Source organism: Trifolium pratense, linkage group LG7 (assembly GCF_020283565.1).
Source record: "Trifolium pratense cultivar HEN17-A07 linkage group LG7, ARS_RC_1.1, whole genome shotgun sequence".
Classification (NCBI taxonomy): Eukaryota; Viridiplantae; Streptophyta; class Magnoliopsida; order Fabales; family Fabaceae; genus Trifolium; species Trifolium pratense.
Genome location: NC_060065.1, coordinates 46979090 through 46990174, shown reverse-complemented (window position 1 = coordinate 46990174; position 11085 = coordinate 46979090).

Genomic DNA, 11085 nt, shown 5'->3' with positions numbered 1-11085 from the left:
AAAACAATGACCAATTTGGTAGTCTAAGCATTATTTATAACATTCCAGATCATTTTGACACTTTATGAGAACTTTTCATATGGTCATCCATATAAAGAGTTTATACATATTAGGTTTTATAAGTCGTACAGTCTCATATAGTCTGAGGATCACAGTCCCATATAATCTTAGGATCCCTCCCGTTTTGATTTGAATTTCATTGATGTATGTTTTGCCCATAAGCTATCAGAAACCTTAATAAAACTTTTCATAAAGGCATCCATAGAAAGAGTTTGTACAAATCAATTTTTATAAGTTCTTTTTACCGGACAGTCACACAATCTCTGGATTACAGTCCCATATAATCTAAGGATCTCTCTCATTCTGATTTGAATTTAGTTCATTGATGTACTTTTTGCCCAAAAGATATCAAATGTCGTTCACTATCCATATCTTGTACACTAGAGATCACTTATTGTCACCACATGATCAATTCTAACTTCATTCTTTTATTATATTTAAAAGAATTGTTCATAGTTTGAAACTCACACACACACAAAGTGTTGAAGTTAAGATATATCAACATATATTTGTCGGATGATCATATTTACAAAATAGTTCAACCACAAATGTTATCAAAAATTACAAACGTAATACGTTAGTTTATCTGCTATCAACTATAAATTAACTTATCATGTTTAGTTTATAAGTTTTTCACTAATTTTTACTAATCATAGCTTTAAAAAACTTTTTCTTAAGCAAGAACCTTAAAACACTACTAAAATTATAGAAATGGAAAATATATGGTGAACAACATATAATTTCAATCAACATAGTCGTAGGTCGTCCACCAACTTATCAGTGATAAAAAACACGAATAAAGCAGCAATTGCATTTAAATTGTATATGGAAAATTTAGTTTTAGGGATTTAGTATTTTTAGATGCATTTTGTTAATTGTAGCTTTAGTCATGTAAAAAGGGAGTGGAATAAACTTGCGAAATTTTCTAATCCCACCCACCCATTTTCTTGCGCCCCCCCCCCCCCCCCCCCCCCAAACTTCCTAATTTACCCACTACGCTCTTCCAAAACCTAATCGGATTTAGATGGAGGACGTTCTTCATGGGCTCTAGGCCCAATTGTATTCTGATCTTGCTTCTTGATAAAATTTGTTTTTGTTTCAAATTTAATATTATTTTAAGGAAATTTATAAAACTATTTAATTCTTTGAGACTTTACCTATTTAATATCATTTTCCATAAAAGGTTAATAAAAAAATTAAATATTAAAAAGTATCGTTGGTAAGGCTTGTCAAATTTGTTATACATTTTCTATAGTTTATTAATTTCCTTTTATTTAATGAATTTGCATTTAAGAAAAATCATTTTATTATTTTTCCTAGTTATCAAATAAAATATTAAAAAAATTCAAACTTTGTTAGGTTTATTATAAATTTTCTATAGATTATTAATTTCCTTTTATTTAATGAATTTGCATTTAAGAATAATCATCTTATTATTTTTCCTTTTTCCAAGAGATGCCACCTGTCATCCAAAATATGACAACGATACAAAAATAAAAGGAAAAAAAGAAATGAAAAAGGTACTATTATAGAGTGTTCCAATTCGATGCTCTAAAAATAAAACCTCTATAAATAATATGAATCGCATGATCTTGATTACAAGACTATGATGTATGATTTAGAATTTGTTTTGAAAATATGATTATGTGATTAAAGAAAATGTATAAAACTATTTAAATAATTGAGACTTTAATAATCTATAACCATTTTTTAGTATATATAAAGTTTAGTCAAAACAAATTTAGAAAAAGTTATCAAATAAAACAAAATATTATTGTTTAGCATATATAAATTTTGTCAAAATAAATTTAGAAAAAGTTATGATATAAAATAAAATATCAAAAAGTATATCATTTGATGATAAGGCCCTTCAATTTTGGCATATATTTCTATAGATAATTAGTTTCTTTTATTTAATGAATTTTCATTTTAAAAAACATTACTTTATTATTTTTCCTTTCTCCAACAATATAAAATAAAATGCTATTCTATATTAGTCAAATGATTCTAAGAAAAATAAAATAAAATGATATTCTAAACTTAAAATCTACACCGTCTAATTTCAATCGAACCATCATAGTTTATCGTCAAACTAAATTTGTGTGCTTGCATGAATTCCTACGTATAGAGGATCCGAGTCTCTGTTGGCCCAACAGTCTAATGTTGACTGTCTATAGCATCACTATCACTATATAAACCCTTTCATTGTCACTATATAATCACCATATTTACTGAAAATTATCATCCTTCTCTATCTTTTTTAAGCTTGTTCAAAATCAATTTTCTACACATTCATAATGGTAATACTTATTTCAATTACAATATAAAGTTTAATTCATTTTATTTATATTTTTTCTGATTACAATTGTTGTGTTTGTTGCTTAGGATATGATGCAAGTGCCCTGGCTGGAAACATTGTTGGCGATGACTACATTTTTTACAACTTGTGTAGCCCATCCAAACAATCCTAAAAATGAGTGTAACAAGTTCTGCATCGATTGCATTGACAATCCATTATGCGCATCTTGTATAAAATTTCATCACAAAGATCACAACGTAATTCAAGTAAGTGTTGTTAATTAATTTGACAGCATATCTATATAACATCTCCACAATCTATGTATCTTTGTGTTATATCAATTTCTCTTCATTTTATATTTGTTACATTAAAGCAATTTTAATTATTTTTTTAAACTTTGAAATGTAAATTTGAACCTTGACACTTGAAATTATAAAACAGGTAAGGAGATCATCATATAATGAAGTAGTTAAGATCACTGAAATTTACAAGCATGTGGACATCCTTGGAATTCAAACATATGTGATCAATAGTTGTCCAGTTGTATTCTTAAACAAGAGGAATCGACCACATCCTAAGAGGAACAATATTGGTAAAATTGGTCACAGGAGCAACTTTCTTTGTAAAATATGTGATAGAAATCTTATTGATTCTTCTTGCTTTTGCTCTTTAGCATGTAAGGTAAAGTATTTGTCTCGATCTCATTTATCTGTTCTCTTTATCATATATCTCTTAGTTCTTTCATATATTTTATTTTATTTCATTTTTTTGCAAATAAACTAAAATTTTGTCATTTTATCTAATTTTGTCAGTAGGCTTCCAATATGTTTTTTTTTTGAACACTAGGCTTTCAGTGATATTATATCGAGTATGTGAATGCATAATATTTTCGTATGAATTACAAAGTAATCTTTGTAGTTTTTTATGGGTATTTTTGTTTAGTTTGCAAATGAAGGTTTTATGATTATTTTCACTTTTGGAAAAATATGAAAGATAATTGACTTTTTTTTTTGACGGAAAAAGAGAATTGACTTGAAACATGATAAATTTGAATGTGGAATAAAATAAATCATAATCCTAAACTGGACAGGAAATTAGAACGGAATCAACTTGATGGTTTTTTTTTTAAAAATTATTTTATATTATATTTTAATCGGTTTAAATTATAAAAAACAAGTATATTTTATTCCATTCCAGTCATTTGCTTCTATTAGTCAAATCGGATCGGAAGCAAATAAAGGATGTTATAATTATATTTTTTTTGACCAATTAAAATTGTTGTACTTTCGTTTTTTTAAATATAATTAATTAATATTGTATTATGCTATTATGATACTAGTTTGAATATATAAAGAAGAATGGAGGCTTTTTCGTAAACCCAAAAGAAATGGAAGAAATGAAAAGATTGCTAGAGGAATCGATCAAGGTATCACCACAAAAAGAAAAAGTCAAATGTTCGCGTGAACAAAATCTAAAACAAAAAGTAGATGAAGCAGGAATTGATGAACAAAATGAAGAAGGTGAAGAGAAAGAAGACAATAATAAAGAAGAAGAAGAAGATGAAGAAGAAGAAGAAGAAGACGACAAAGAAAGTGCCCTTCCTGTTAATCGTCCATCGGCTTCATTTCGTAAGCTAGATTCAAGAAGAAAGGGAATACCTCATAGGGCTCCTTTTTTTTAATGTCCTTTATAATTGAATAGCGAGATTTAAATAATACTATTGTCTAGCAATGGATTTCTAGATAGATCGATATGTCTGCCGATGTAATGGTAATAAGTTACTTATTGACATTTGATTTTGCAAGCAACTTTTAACTAATATTTGAAACATCATAGGTTTTCTATATCTAATAAATAAGCAATTTAATATATATATATATATATATATATATATATATATATATATATATTTCTCCTCAAATTTATTTCTTTACATTTACACACACTATAGCACTTAAATTATCTTACATTCGAAAATGATATTTAAGTACACTTAAAGTGTTAACTCAATGAAAATAATTTACATAATAATTTTAAGGTATTGCGGGTTCTAATTCCATCGGGGATGATTGTATAATGGTCATTGGTGCCACATTGAATTAATAAAAAGAATGATATTTAAGTGCAGACTTATTTTCGTAAAAAAAAAGTGCAAACTTATTTCATTTTTCTTTGACATAATAATTAAAAAAAATAGAAAATCATTTGAAGAAAAACATGTGAACTAATTAATGTTATTGAGATGAGAACAAAGAAACAAATTATCTGTTTAGGACCGGATCAATGCACAATACACACGGCACAAGCACTCTAAGATTCAGCCAAAATTCACCCTTCAACGGACACTTCTCATACAAGCTAAGGGTAACAAAAATAATAGTTTATGTACACTTGTAGCTAATACACTCCGAACACACTCGAGGAGGAAGAATAATTTATAAAAAATAAGACAACAAAGAAAGTATACTTCATGTTAATCGTCCATCAACTTCAAAATGCAAGCCAAATTCAAAAAGAAAAGAAATACCTTATAGGACACTTTTTTTTAAGGTCCTAAATCTATGAATAGTAGTTTTGTTTAGTGATGAATTTCTAGCTAGATCGATATATATGCTCTCATGATAATAAATTAATTATATTTTCTTTCAATTTCATTAACAATATTAAACAAATATTATAGATTTTCTATATTCAGTAAATAGGCCTTTTAAAAAACTAACTTTGAACATCATTGCAATAAAGTACCTATCCATAATGGTGATAATTCATAATTGAGTTTTTTGATACAACTTTTTTCATTATATTTTGTACATGAACTCGATTAGAGATATGGGTCTATACTCTCCTAGTCTTTGGTGTTATTTTTCTTTCTTATCAACACAATGTTTATCAACTATTACTCCTTTTAAAAATGTGTCCAAAATTTAGTTATTTGTGCTAGTAACTTGTTAAGTGTCATATATTATGAGACAAACATTTCCTTCATATGTGTACATTTTTTTCGCAAACATCAAAAAGATAATTAAATATATAAAAAGGAGTGTAAGGTCAACTCAAAGCAGTAAATTTTTGCTCACCTGTTTGTTTCTTCGTTAAAAAAAATACTCCCACAAAACAGTTTTTTTTTTTGGTTTTTTTCCACGTTTCTTAGCACCAATGGTTCTTTTGATCCGACCAAATCGGCGAATTGGACCTTGGTTCACAGTTTAACCGATTCAATCGGTCGATTCGATTTTAATAACATTGGTGTCATGTAAATGACTAATTTGACAGTAAGTTAAAAATATCAATACTATTTTGATAGAAAATGGATAATGTTTTATATTTGTTTTAGAAGGTATCGTTTGATGGTAAGACTTGTCAGGTTTTTATATATTTTCTATAGTTTATTAATTTCCTTTTATTTAATGGATATAAAAAGGAATCTTTTTATTATTTTTCCAAGTTATAAAATAAAATATTAAAAGTTACAAAGTTTGTTATACATTTTCTATAGATTATTAATTTCCTTTTATTTAATAAATTTGCATTTAAAAAATAATCATCTTATTATTCTTCCTTTCTCCAAGCGAGGCTACGTCTTATCCAAAACATGACAATATCTTAGACGAGAAGACGCAAAAAAATAAAAATAAATGCAAAAATAGGGAAGATGTATCATTTTAGAGCGCTCCAATCCAGTGCTCTAAAAATTAGAACCTAAGTGTAATATGAATCGTACGATCTTGATTACAAGACTATGATATAAAATTTTGAATTTGTTTTGGAAACATGATTCTGTGAATAAATGAAATGTATAAACTACTCCCTCCAGTCCTTTTTATAAGGTACACTTAGGGCAAAAAATTTGGTCATTTTTATAAGAAACTTTGACCAATTTTCAAATGTTTTAAATGTTCAATTTCACTTATGTCCTTATTTATTATGAGAGAGAATTTAAAAATAAGTAAGTTAGTTGAATAAAGAGTAATTAAATAAGGGTATACATGGAATAAATTTAAATTTATAAGAGTGTTAAATGAAAATAACTATGTTAAATGCGCTTCATTGGTCTGTGTGATTTTTTCAAAGTGTTCCTTATAAAAAGGACCGGAGGGAGTATTAAATCTTGAGACTTTATTAATTATATATAATAATTGTTTGGTATGTATATAAAGTTTTGCCAAAATAAATTTAGAAAAACTTATCAAATAAAATAAAATATTATTGTTTAGTATATACTTCCTCCGGTTCTTAAATATATATAAAAAATTTACTTTTTAAATTCATTGAAAATATAATGTATCTAGTCAATAATTTGGACTAGATACATTAGATTTTCAATGAATATAAAAAGTAAAATTTATCTTATATTAAGAATGTATAAAGTTTTCAAAATAAATTTAGAAAAAGATCATATAAAATAGAATATTAAAAAGTACCATTTGACTATATGGCTTGTTAATTTTGGTATATATTTCTATACTCTCTCTAGTCCTTAATATAATAGAAGTTTTACTTTTTAGGTTCATTGAGTTTTTAATGTATTTGGTTTATATCATTGACCAAATACATTAGAAATTCAATGAACTTAAAAATATTATAGACCGGAGGGAGTAGATAATTAGTTTCTTTTTATTTAATGAATTTTCATTTAAAAAAAAAAATCAGAGTTTTACGTCTAACTATCTTAGTTTAATTATGTGCTTGCATCAATTGCTACATATAAAGGATATGAGCCTCTGTTGACCCACCAATATTTTATGTTGACTGCCTATAGCATCGTAGTCACTATATAAATTATTGTTTGTCAATTTCTAATTCACTACTTTTTTCTGAAAATTATCATCCTTTCTCTATTTTTCTTTAAGTCTTGTCCAGAGTCAATATTCTACACAATCGGAATGGTAAGTTTACTCATTTCAATTACATTGTCAAGTTTGATTTTTTTTATTCTTAAATTTTCTGATTACAATTGTTGTGTTTGTTGCATAGGATATGATGAACGTGCCCTGGTTGTCAAAATTGTTGGCAATCACTATGTTTTTCACTGTTTGTGAAGACCATTCAAACGACCCCAAAAATGAGCGTAACAAGTTCTGCATCGATTGCATTGACAATCCATTATGCGGATCTTGTATAAAATCTGATCACAAAGATCACAACGTAATCCAAGTGAGTGTTGTTTATTAATTTGATGGCCATATATCTACATAATATCTCCATAGTCTATGTATATTTGTGTTATATCAATTTCTCTTCATTTTATATTTGTTACATTAAAGCAATTTTAATTATTTTTTTAAACTTTGAAATGTAAATTTGAACCTTGACACTTGAAATTATAAAACAGGTAAGGAGATCATCATATAATGAAGTAGTTAAGATCACTGAAATTTACAAGCATGTGGACATCCTTGGAATTCAAACATATGTGATCAATAGTTGTCCAGTTGTATTCTTAAACAAGAGGAATCGACCACATCCTAAGAGGAACAATATTGGTAAAATTGGTCACAGAAGCAACTTTCTTTGTAAAATATGTGATAGAAATCTTATTGATTCTTCTTGCTTTTGCTCTTTAGCATGTAAGGTAAAGTATTTGTCTCGATCTCATTTATCTGTTCTCTTTATCATATATCTCTTAGTTCTTTCATATATTTTTTTTTATTCCATTTTTTTCCAAATAAACTAAAACTTTGTCATCTTATCTAATTGAGAATGTAATTGGTGTTTATTTTTTCTATTTGTATTTAAATCTAACAAAATATGGTGCTTCAATTTCAGTAGGCTTCCAATTTTTTTTTTTTTTTTTTAACACTAGGCTTTCATTGATATTATATTGAGTATTCTTAAACAAGAGGACTCGACCACATCCTAAGAGGAACAATATTGGTAAAATTGGTCACAATAACAACTCTCTTTGTAAAATATGTGACAGAAATCTTATTGATTCTTCTTGCTTTTGCTCTTTAGCATGTAAGGTAAATTGTTTGTCTCGATCTCATTTATCTATTCTCTTTATCATATATCTCTTAGTTCTTTTATATATAATTTTTTTATTCCATTTTTTTTCAAATAAAATAAAATTGTGACAAGTTATCTAATCGAGAATGTAATTGGTGTTTATTTTTTCTATTTGTAATTAAATTTAAGAAAATATGGTGCTTAAATTTGAATAGGCTTTCGGTGATTATATTGAGTATGTGATGGATAATATTTTCTTATGAATTACAAAGTATTCTTTGTAGTTTTTTATGGTTATTTTTTTTTAGTCTACTAATTAATTTTTTTATGGTTATTTTATTTATTTCACTTTTGGAAAAATATAAATGTGAATTGATTTTTTTTTTTTTGGAATAAGTAAAAGAGAATTGGCTTGAAACGTGATAAATTTGAATGTTGAATGAAATAAATTATAATATTATTTAAATATTTTTTAATCAAAATAAAGAGTGTAGCTTACTTGACAAAAAAGAGTATTGATTATCCTAATCCTAAATTGAACGGGGAATTAGAATGGAATCTACTTGATAGTTTTTTATTTTACTTTTATTTTATATTAAACTTTATCAATTCAAATTATAAAACCAGTATTATTTTATTTCATTCCATTCGTTTCTATTAGTCAAATTGGATGCAAATAAAGAACATTATAACTTCTTTTTTTCTTCCATTACGATTGTTGTACTTTCGTTTTTTTTAAATATAATTAATTATTATTGCATTATGTGTTTATGATACAAGTTTGAATATATAAAGAAGAATGGAGGCTTTTCTGTAAACCCCAAAGAAATGAAAGAACTGGAGAGATTGCTAGAGGAATCGATCAAGGTGTCACCACAAAAAGAAAAAGCTAAAAGTTCGCGTGAACAAAGTTTAAAAACAAAAGTAGATGAAGTAGGAGTTGACGAAGAAAATGAAGACAGCGAAGAGAAAGAAGAAGACAAAAAAGAAAGTGCCCTTCATGTTAATTGTCCATCGGCTTCATTTCGTAAGCCAAATTCAAGAAGAAAGGGAATACCTCATAGGGCTCCTTTTTTTTAATGTCCTTTATTATTGAATTGCGAGATTTAAATATTTAAATAATACTGTTGTCTAATGATGGATTTCTAGATATATCGATATGTATGTTGATTTAGTGATAATAAATTACTTATGAACATTTGATTTTGTCAGCAACCTTAAACTAATATTCGAAAAATCATGGATTACTACATCCAATAAAAAGCAATTTAACTAAAAAAAAACCTATATTTCTTCCGATATTTATTTTTTTACCACACACGCTATAACCCTTATCTTACATCCAAAAATGATATTTAACTACACTTAAAGTGTTAATTCAATGGAATAATTTAGCCCGTTTGGTGCGCAAGATAACATATGAACATGATAGGATAAAATGCTGGATAAGGATATGATAGGATAGCGATATGATATGTGTTTATCCTATCATGTGTTTGGTGCATATTTGATATGAACATGATAAGATATATATTATATTTAAATGACGAAACTATCCTAACTATCATTAAAAAAAAATACTCCTAAGAAACAAATTTTTTTTTCAGATTTTGGAACACTGCACAAACACAATTTCTTTTATTCAATATGCCAAATAAATAGGAACAAGACGAGTACAATTTATTCATGATGATTTGAACAACTTAATTTTTTTTAATCAACAGAAGAACAAAATTAGGAATTGAAAAACAAAATTAACAAAATTAGGGGGAAATTAGGGCTTAGAAGCACATCAATTCTTAATAGAAGCAAACTGATCGATTGTGATTACAAACAAATAAATCTTGAATTGATACATGAAAGAAGGTGGAGTTGGAAGAAAAGTGGTTGTTGCAAATCAATTGTGGATTATTGTTACAAGTTGGAGTCAGAGAAAAAGGTAAAGAAGGGTTAGGAGAGAAAGAGGATATGTGAGAATGAACGAGAGTGAAATTGAAAAAAAATAGGACGATGCAGTTTACAGAGGTGGGAGTTGAAGAAGGTGTTTTGTGGAATAGAAAAATAAGCCGCGTGAAATTTATGCTATCAGGTTGGCAACCCAGCTAAAAATAAGGATTGATATGATAGGATTAGTAGTAGGTTTAATTTATCCTTTTCTTTTGGTGCACCAAGCAAGAGATTCAAATATGATAGGATAGTGTTATCATATCCTGTCTTCCTATCCTGCGCACTAAACGTGTCTTTAAGATATATGTTCGACGGGACAATTGTAAAATGACATTGGTGCCACTTAAATTAATAAAAGTAATGATATTTAAGTGCAGATTTATTTTCTTTTTCTTTGACATAATAATTAAAAAAAATAGAAAATCACTTGTAGAAAAACATGTGAACTAATTAATGTTATTGAGATTTAAACAAAGAAACAAACATTACTTCTGTTTTGAACTGGGCCAAGGCATAATACACCCAGCGCAATCGTTCAATTCACCCCTCAACAGAAACTTCTCATACAAGCCAAGGGTAACAAAAATAATAGTTAATGTACACCTTATGTAGCTAATACACTCCACACACACTCGAGGAGGAAGAAGAAGTTGCTAAAAAAGAAAACAAAAAAAGAAAGTGTACATCCTGTTAATCGTACATCAACTTCAAAACGGAAACCAAATTCAAGAAGAAAAGGAATAGTACCTCACAAGGAACTTTTTTTTTAGGTCCTAAATCTATGAATAGTAGTTTCTTCTGGTGACGAACTTCTAGCGGTATCGATATGTATG